Source organism: Coenobita brevimanus, chromosome 23 (assembly GCF_032717465.1).
Source record: "Coenobita brevimanus isolate Jiangsu-jjx chromosome 23, ASM3271746v2, whole genome shotgun sequence".
In the NCBI taxonomy this organism is placed as follows: Eukaryota; Metazoa; Arthropoda; class Malacostraca; order Decapoda; family Coenobitidae; genus Coenobita; species Coenobita brevimanus.
Window position 1 is genome coordinate 3,922,538 of NC_136976.1, and position 10,636 is coordinate 3,933,173.

Here is a 10,636-nt window from a genome sequence, read left to right on the forward strand (position 1 = left end):
TTGCATCCAGCGCTCTCTTCACACTGTCCATCCATCCTATTTGTGGTCTTCCTCTCAGCCTTACACCTCTCACATCAGATCTAGTTATCTTTTTCACTGATCGCTCATTATCCATTCTCTCCATATGCCCAAACTATCGCAACACCCTCTGCTCAACTCTACCAGCCATCTCCCGAACAATTCCAGTTCTCCTTCACACTTCATTATTTCACACTCGATCCACCCAGCACAAATTCATCATCTATGACTCAACCTGCCATGCCTACGATAGCTACTTAGGGCTGGACCTCCTCCAGAAGTTACATACCAACACTGACTGTCACAAGTGATGTCTCCGCTTCCAGAAGCCTCCAGACCCCTCCCCCTCCCAGCCCCTCTGCACCTGCACACCTCCACCTTCTCCCTTTCCCTGTCCCCCCCACCATGTCCTCTACCTTGCCCCCTATCCCCCTACCCCTCCCGCACCTCCACACACCACTTTCAACACTACCATCGCCTCCACCCTTACTATTCCCCCTCATGAGGCCTGGCTTTACCTGAACAGGCCCACCAGAACCTCCATCCTGTTCACTCCTAACCTGCCTTCCGGAACCATCTCCTGTTTGCTGTCCCCCACCTTCCACCCCCCTCACCTCAGGGTGGTATGCATCACCAACATCACCACCACCCACCTCATCCTCCCCAGAGGATTAGTGGTCGGTGAAATGGAAGATGAACCGTGCACACACACCCCTCCTCTCCTGCCACCCTACCCCCCTTACCAGAACACCTCTTGCCACACCAGGCTGACAGCCTCCAATGCCTCCTCCTGGACCTCCAAGACCTCTTCTCATCAGAACTGGCAGACATCGGCCAAACCACATTCCTGGCGCACGAAATCCACACCACAGGACCACCCACTCGTCAACCATCACGGTGGAAAAACCCCAAGCAACAGGTCAAGACCGGCAGATCCTGGAAATGCTCAATGCCAGCGTCATATCTCCATCCACCAGCCCTTGGTCCTCTCTAGTCATCCTAGTTAAAAAAAAAAAAGGACGGCACCATACACTTCTGTGTGGATTACCGACAACTAAACGACGTGACCACGAAAGATGCCACCCCCTACCCAGGATAGAAGACTTCCTCGACTCTCTGTACGGAGCATCCTGGTTTTCCACCTTCGATCTCCAATCAGGGTACTGGCAAGTTCCTGTGCACCCGAGGACAGGGGGAAAACAGCCTTCTCGACCAGGAATGCGAAGCACAATGAATTCAACGTCCTCCCCTTTGGACTTTGCAACACCCCCACTACATTTTCCTGGCTAATGGAGTCAGGTCTCAGTGGCCTCACCTGGGAAATCTGCCTGGCGTACCTGGATGATGTCATCATTTTCAGCCAGACATGGGCCGACCACCTCCAGCAAGTCTTTATTCGCATTCAACTGGCGGGACTTAAGCTCAGGCTGTCAAAATGCATCCTGGCTGAATGGTCCGTCTCCTTCCTAGGACACGTCATCTCTAAGGAAGGCATAGCACCCAACCCTGACAAACTGCATGCTATCACAGACCTCCCCCTACCACAAGATGTCCACAAAGTCCGCACCTTTATTGGGCTCACGACCTACTACCGGCACTTTGTGAAAGGGTTCGCAAACATTGCAAAGCCCCTCCATGACATGACGAAAAAGGGTGAACCTTTCACCTGGACCAACAATCGCATTACAGCATTTCACACCCTCAAGACCAAGCTCATCACCATTCCGATCGCTGCATTCCCCAACTACACCCTGCTCTTTCGCCTATAGACCGATGTATCCCTAGTGGCGATCGGCGCCGTCCTTGCCCAGGTCCAAAAGGGGCGAGAGCACATAATTGCCTGCGCCATTTGTACCCTCAACCAGGCAGAGAAAAACTACACCGCCACCAGACGAGAATGCCTAGGCATCATCTGGGCTTTGGACCACTTCTGAGCCTATGTCAGGCATCCACGTCACCATCATAACTGACCACCAGTTCTTGCAATGGCTATGCCAGTCCCAGACCCACAATGCCCAGCTTATCAAGTGGAGAGAAACTCTTGAAGAGTTTAACTTCAAGATTGCCAACCGGCCTGGCCAGTTATACATCAATGCCAATGCCTTGTCCTGACTGCCCATCAACTCCGTCAGTGCTGCCACCAACCTCCTACCCCCAACTGGATACCACCCCAAGTAAAAGCTCCACCAGCATGGCGACCACCTATTCACCCAGTTCATACACATAGTGCTCGACCCTGACACTGCCCTTGATGCAATGACCCACCTACACTCGGATGACAGCATTCATCTCAGCACCAAAAAACTACTACAGGTATTTAATGACATGTACTGGACACTCAGCCCCTCCAATCTGGCCAAACAAGCCATTCAGGCCTGCCGGGCCTGTGCGCTAGGCAAAGATATTGCACGAACGCCTGGCCCTTCGGGAAACACCACCATCCACAAACCATGGCAATTGCTGTCTGTACACTTAGTTGGCTCCAAACCACCTAAAGCCGGCTACAAATACATAATTATCTTCATGGCCACATATTCAAAATTCCTCATCACCTGCCCAGCCAAAGAACACCACGCCATTGCTGTGGTCAACGCCCTTGTCTGCCACGTCTTCCCTACTTCAGCATTCCCCAAGCCCTTCACTCAGACAATGCCCCGGAATTTACCAGCAAAATATGAAAGATGCTCGCCACCATCTTCGGATACCAGCTCTCCCAATCCTCTCCCTACTGGCCCCAAGGGAACGGGATATGCAAGAGAAGCCACCACTCCCTCCTCTACCAGGTGCAGGCTAGAATAGAAGAAACAAGAAACGAGGACTGGCCAGCATACGTAAAAAAATTTTTACAGTGGGGAATGAACACCTGCCCCCGAGAAGATGACGTTATTCCTCACGAATGAGTGTTCAGAGAAACCCCCCTCCTCCTACCCCTCCAACACCACCTCCAGCTCCCCTGCGCGTCCGACTCCTTTCACCACCTCAAGAGCTGACTGCATCACCTACGAAAACACTAAGACCTCCAACCTGACATCGCCCCCTCCAATCCCAACATATCTTCTGTAACCCTAAGGATACATCTGGTGCAGTGGAAAATTCCCACGGCCAAGCCCACCAAAGCAAGGATTAGCACCTGTCTCCAGCGACCTCATAAAACCCAGGTTGTCTCACCCGTCTCCAGCATTCAGCCAGGAGTCACCATCCACTCATCACGCTCCATACCTCCAGAGATGAAGATCTGACGGGTGACCTGGACCCATGCCCAGGGGAAGCACCACCGTCTCCAGGGAACCTCACCTCCTCTGCCTCCTGGGAAGGATCCCGCAGACCTCCACCCTCCACACAGCCTATGATCCACACCAAGAACCAAACCTACCTACCCATCATTAGACAGCCCTCCTCCACCAGCTAACGTTGACCTACCGAACTGCTACCGCCAACACCTACCACCTCCAACCACAGGAAGGCGTGGAAAGGGCCCGAGCCAAATGGGCATACGTCCCGTCACCAGTCGCCCCTTTCCTCTCAACTGAGCCCGCGGGGAGTACGCCACCCTGCACACTACACTCTGGCCAGGCCAGCACTCGCCAGGATCGGTGTGGGACTTGCTCCTTGACAGTCTCAGGTAGGACAGCGATGATGGCCACTGTCCACGTTGGGGAGAAGACGGCCACCGTATGCTTCTCTTCTACCACCCCCTGCAGGATTGTGGCGACAGCCACCGTCCGTGCCGGGGAGGGAACGGCCACCGTCCTTCCCTCACCAGCAGCCTCCATTGGGAGCAAAACCACAGTGACGGCCACCGTCTCTGCCGGGGAGAGAACGACCACCGTCCTTCTCTCATCTGCTGTCCCAGGGCAAGGCAGAACCATGGCGACGGCCACCGTCCACGCCAGGGAGATAATGGCCACCGTCCCTCTCTCACCTGCTGTCCCAGGGCAAGGCAGAACTTCGGCGATAGCCACCATCTGTGCCGGTGAAGGAACGGCCACCGTCTGTCCCTCATCTGCCACCTCCACAGGGAGCAGGACCGCAGCGAGGGCCACTGTCCGCGCCAGGGAGAGAATAAACGGCCACTGTCCGCGCCAGGGAGAGAATAAACGGCCACTGTCCGTCTCTCACCTGCTGTCCCAGGATCAAGTGGAACCACGGCGAGTGGGACACCCCTCTTGCACTCCCCACAAAGCCAGCGCCCCCAGTGGAGTTGCAGCTGGATAGGATCTGGAGTGGCCCCGTAGTAAGTCTGGGGATACGCTCCTGCAGCCAGCACCCCTACGTCGCTCCTCACTGTCAGACTCCCAGAGGAAGAGACACCGCAGGCAGCCCCTGACGGCCTCTTGACCCAAGCGAGGCCACAGCCACCAGCCACACAGGGGCGTCCCCAGGGCTCCCAGCTGAGACCTCCCCACCCCTGTCAACGAGCAGTCCTCCCCCAGGAAGAGGCGCAAGGAAGCGCGCCAGCTCGCCCTGTTCGGCCCCAGTCCTGAGGGCCGACCTACCCACCAAGGCCCCACCAGGGAAAGGCCTTCCTCTAAACCGCCCAGCAGCCCACCTCGGATGACCCAGCCCCTGACGGTGGTCCCGTGTCTCCTGCGGGAGAGCAAGCCTGACGGGAGACCCCTCCCACATCTGGTTGACAACTGCAGCCGCCCAGTCACCGGTAGCCCAACCCGAGTCCTCCATGTCCCAGAGAGGTGTAATTAATCTGTACGTTGTGTTGTGTTTAGTATTGTGTATCTTTATGACAATATACGTGTAAGGTTGCTTGACCCAAGTTTTTATGCCCTGTTCCTCTAATTGCATGCTCTAGACACGGTCTTGAAGGGAACCCCAGACCAAATGCTTGTGCACAGAGAGCAAGGAGTTGAGCTCTGAACAAGTAGCATAACACTTCCTATACTGAATATAATTATGAGTAAACTGATCCCCTGGTTATCATGCATAATTTATACCGAACATGGCGGACGATAACGGAATTGCGTGATAAATACACAGAACCTACGATATTTATCTTACTAGGTACCAGGCACCCTAAACTGCACCCCCCCAAATTTTCCCTTTTACGACAGTTTAGACCCACAAAATTCATACATACCGGTACTGTTATGGTAATTACCAGACACATGCAGGCAGTTTTTAGTCTACTACAAAGGAATGAAAAGAGTACAATAAGGATGAAATATGTACTTAAAGAGAGAGCCCTGAAGGTAGAGTTAGTGGTCTGCACCATAATGGGATTAACTCCTCGAGTTGGGGCTCATCTCTGAATCTCTCAAGACCATTATAAATTTATATATAACATTACGTTCCAGTCTTATATGAATGTGGCTGACTATGAGGGAATCATGGACTGCAGGCACCTATAGCTAATGTTTCTTTCATGATTTTTCTATTCTGCCAAGCCATCCCAACTACCCACGTCTTTTGAATGCCTTTGTATGAGAAATATAGTTTCAGGAATCAGACATTTCACTCCCAGGGCTAACACACTGAGGGCTTTTTCAACCTGTTCTTAATGATACTCAGTATATACATAAATAAATAAAATACCCATGTTCATCCAAAGTTAAGGACTTTCACGAGACCGTACATCGACTGAAACACAAACATGCAGCAAGACTTCATGGCCTTAAGAGTTAACTTTATCCTTACCGGCTTGATCAACTGCCCAATCACGTGACACAGAACCACAGTTATTATTTAACAAATATCCAGTCAAACATGCAATCTCAATTCACTACCATTACTGCAAATAACGTGAGCAATCACCCACCTGGTCAATTATGAAGCAGGTTATCGAAACCACATCCTTCCTTCTCTGGCTGTGCTGTTAACAGTTAACACAAAGCTCTGGAGTCTCTCCCTCTGACTCCCCAGAACGTCTGGAATAGATGGGATGTGTCTCAGCATCAGCAATAACGTATCTCTTCGGCTTTTGAGAGAAAGTAGTAGCACTGACATCTCAAGTTCACAACGCAAGCTCCGAGCTTTTATGGCGGTCGCCGGCGACGAGCCTATTGATATCTCGACTCTCGAGTTTCCTTTTTTTTTTTTTTTTTTTTTAAATCCAAGAATACCATAAAAAAGTTTTCGTCATTCTCATTATCTATATTTTTACGGTTATGCAGCACAGCACAAAGCCATATGATGTTGTGACCTTAATGAACGAAGCCTCCACTACCTCCAAAATTCCAATGGAATATTATAAAATGTACAGGTGACAATGGAAGCTGCAGGTATAAAAAACAGTGAAAATCACTGTCTCTTCCACTTCTTGGCCGTGTCATCCCCCCAACACCGAACCCCTATGCTGAAATTAGGCTGGAGGATGCCAGTGCAGCAGCCCCTCGACCCCAAGTCTCTGATTTTGGTTGTAATCTCTAATCTGTCCCTCATAAGGTTACCAAAATAATGTCATCATCCTTGGCAGCATCCCTTCTTTGTCGTAGTCCCAGCCTCCAAACTTCTCTCCTTGTGTTGATGACATAGGCATAGGCCTAGCTGATATCCACCTCCTCCAGTCATCATATCCTTACTCGCGGACACCCTCATTCCCTTCATTATCCATTCATCCCATCACCTACTGTTCACACATGTTCAACTCATCACATACATAACCTTCAGCCATGGGGTGAACACTGACGTGATCTCACCCATTACCCTGCACCCAATCTCCTTGGTTTCCCCCTTCCACCAGTACTGAGTAATACTCCTCTGATCATACTCCTGACTTGCATTCATTTGCATCCCTTTAATCTCCCTTTGTTTCTCAGCACATCAGATGCACCGAAACTGATCTCCCTCATTAGTCATAACCAATGAATATCTTCTTCAGTTTGTTTTTCATTTGCCTTCTATCTCCCCAGGTGAGGATTAAGCTCCTATTTTTTTTTTTTCCATGTATTCAGTTCATATATCTTTGTCATGCTGTTGGGATCATCAATATCAATCACTCTCTCTCTCCACATAGTGTGTGGTTTCTCTCCCCCTTACTGTATCTGCTTGGATCCTGCTGTTGTAGCTTTGCGAGAAAATTACACACTACACCGATGTGAATGTACGCTGCCGTATGTGGCCGTACCCATGCACCAAGCTTTTTCACACTTCATATTCTGCAGTCCCTTCTCTTCCTCATTTTCATTCTATCACACTGACATCCTATCTATACCGACTCAAACTTTTCTACCAGTGCCAGTGTCATCTTGTACTCATGTGCATTTGAAAGATTTCAGTATACTCACTGCATCTCTTTTTCATCATATTTTTATTCACTCCCCTAACTGTATACCATTTATCTCTTTAGCCTTCTAATCCAGTGACGAAAAGAATCCAGACAAGCAGATAAAAACCTGCTAATAGCCATATAAATAAAGGAAAATTAACAGTTAATGACAATTAAAAACAAAGATGAATACAGTATTGATAATGGGATATTAAAACCAGTCGAGTATATCATTGTGATCTTTATTGGGTTTTGAAATAATTTAAATAGGTCACTGGACTTTTCAATAAATTTTCTGACCAAAGAAGCTTTCTAAACAACTGAGGATCACAGCCTAAAAGTTTATTTAGACCCTATATACAAACGCCTCAGACACTCCAATATCTCGTATGCAACACTTAACAAATACACTTACACTTAAAACACTTTCACATTCTCAATCTGTACATTAAAAAATATATTTGCCACATTATACATAATATTAATAAAGTGAAAATAGAATTCCGCTAACTCCTTGAGCAAACATACAACAGTGACTTCTGCTGGGAAACAAAAGTGGTGCAGAAACAAAGCAATTTTTTTCTTTTCCTTCTTTAACTAGACCAAAATCGATTTACACTTCCAAAAAACCTAACAGGGGGCAGTGTGGCGAAAGACTCCTCCACCACACTCAAGTCTTACTATATGAGAATCTTAGACACCTTAAAAAGTTATCTGACAGGGAGGCAAGAGAGGGTCACAGGCAATCCTCACTTCAAAGATACCTGGTGGATGAGAGAGAGAGAGAGAGAGAGAATGATATACTCTTCCACCACATTAGTCGAGAATTAAACAAAAATCATATCTTGTGAATAAGAACTAAAAATTCAATTATTTATAAAAACTAAAAAATAATTCATCTCAGATTGAAAACTAATTTTGTTGTGAATCATGAGGCAACTTTAGGCAAAAAATAAAAGTAAATTTTCCCATAATGTAAAGTGAAGAGAGCCTGTGTGTTTTGAGGGAGAGGTGTTGTCTAGTGTGCGGAAGGGGTTGAAAGCTACCGAGAATCAAAACAAAGTACATTCTCAGGCTGGTATTGTTGTGGGGTTGGGAGGCTTCCTAGCATGTCTTCCTTGGCGATTTACCTTGCCTCTTGACACATTAATATCCCCTTTGTGTGCTATTTGCCACTAACAATAATAATAATGTGCCATATGCATAAATGAATCGGTAAAGAAGAGTGTGTTTAGGCTTCCCACCCCGCCCAACAATACAACCCCCCCAAGTCAATAACTCCTTTACACCGTCTCAGAGCTTTGCAGAAACTTGACCCAGATTCTTAACCCTTTCACTCCCATGATGTACTTTCTCATTCATTCTGGCTACCAAACTGATAATTTTACTCAGTTAAAGGGAGACCTTCTGTACCAAAGGAATTTATGAAAGCAGTGTGATTCCTGAAGTTCAGATACCTCTCCTACCCTGAGTAAAAGAGTCAGACAGTAGCAAGAATTAAAGTGCACATCCCTGGGTTCAAAGAGTTAAGATATCTTGGCAGCTAAATAAAAAATAATCAAAGGCATTGGAATCCTGTTTTGGTCTTTAGAACTCTGGACGTGCAAGGAGTTATTGTCTTCAAATGTACCACCTGGAAAAAAAAGAAAAAAAAAGAAAGAAAAAAAAAAAAGGGGTCCTTGGTCACAGCATAATTTACAGAGGAGCACAAGGCAGACACACACTGGAGACCTTATGGTACACAGGGATGGGATTTCTTCTGTAATTTCAGTGCATTTGTCACTTATCTACTGAAAACGCTTAATTCCTTCAACAGGTATGACTGGCTGATGCCGATTAGGAAATACGTATACTCAAAACTAGTCATGTCAGTTACAAGTATTACCAAGACTTCCCTGTGCTTCTACCTAGCCATACAAAGCACTTGAAGGTCTATTACAGTATTTAATTCTTGCAAACTCATGATTATTCTACTTAACTTTAGGCAAACTTTCCACTGTGCAGGGGTAAAAAAAAAACTTCCTTGGAACTCCTTAACTATGGAAGAGATTTCTCCAAAGCTGAATAAAAATCAAGTGGAAGCAAAAATAACATTAAAAAGACACCCTCTAGCTGAAGGGGGTTAAGTGTTTACAAATAGCTTGAAGGGTGATGAATGCAACAACATGGTTGAGGTTGCCCCATCTCTGTTTACAATGGGTCTCCAACACACACAACACAGGATGCAGTTTCTGCGTGTAGGTGAAGGTTCCTGAGGTGTGCTTTCGACAGGACCAAGCGCAGGCTACAAGAGAATGTGCTTTTATACGCAATACACAATACAAGGTGTGTGGCTGCGTGTGTAGGGAAGGAAGCAGAGTTTCTTTTATGAGGGGGAGTATGCATGAGATGTGTGAATGATTATGAACAAGATGACTGGTAATAAATAAGTCAGGGTGTCTCCATGCATAGATCTGTACACACAATAACAACATGTTGCACACAGCCACCCTGAGCGCTGTGTGCACGCATGAATAACACCAAACGCGTACACATGCTGACCACTCCAGGTCAGCATGTGTGCGCATCTGTGATCATATTGGTGGATGTGGCAGCTTCTCTTTTAAGTACAATCCCACCAAAATGAATAGTAAAAAAGAATTACTCTACAATCATATTATTTACAATCTATACAGTACTGTATATCTAACACCAGAGGCGGCTTAGGGGCACCATTGGGCCCAGGGCTGTTAAGCCACAAAACTTGTGGTTTTGCTTAATGTACACAACACTCACTCATCGGTCTTTGTAATGTCATGTTATTATTTATTTGGTACATCCTGGGTGGCACAGGTCAGTGTCCGCGGCGGCACGGCTGCCCCGCCCGGTGGCACGATACCGCAGGATTGGGGCCGGTATTATCACAAGCTAAGGAGGCTTCCTAATACCCTTTCCTTACTAGTTTATTTCTGCAAACTGCTTGTTAATATTATCTTGTATATTATTTATGCAATCTATACCAAATATTACACTAACATACATAATAAACAAGTAAATATTAAGGTCTAAAATGCAAAATAAATTGCTAAGGAATACAAGGTAGAGAGCCTCCTTAACCCACAAAAATAAGACCCCAGGAACATCTGACGCTGACGCTGCCACCAAACAGTGTAACACAACACTGACACTTCACTCTACTGTCTCTTACACCTTTTATAAATGCTTTAAAATTTTATACATATATATATAAAAAAATCACCTTCAGTAAGGCATCAATGTTTTTAACATAATTTATTTTAGATGTATTTATATTTATATATATATATATTTATATATATCCAAGTCATCTGGAGAGAAGGGTACCTTATCAACACCATGATGAGTTTTAGTAGGCAATTCTGGTCACCATTAGGTTCAACA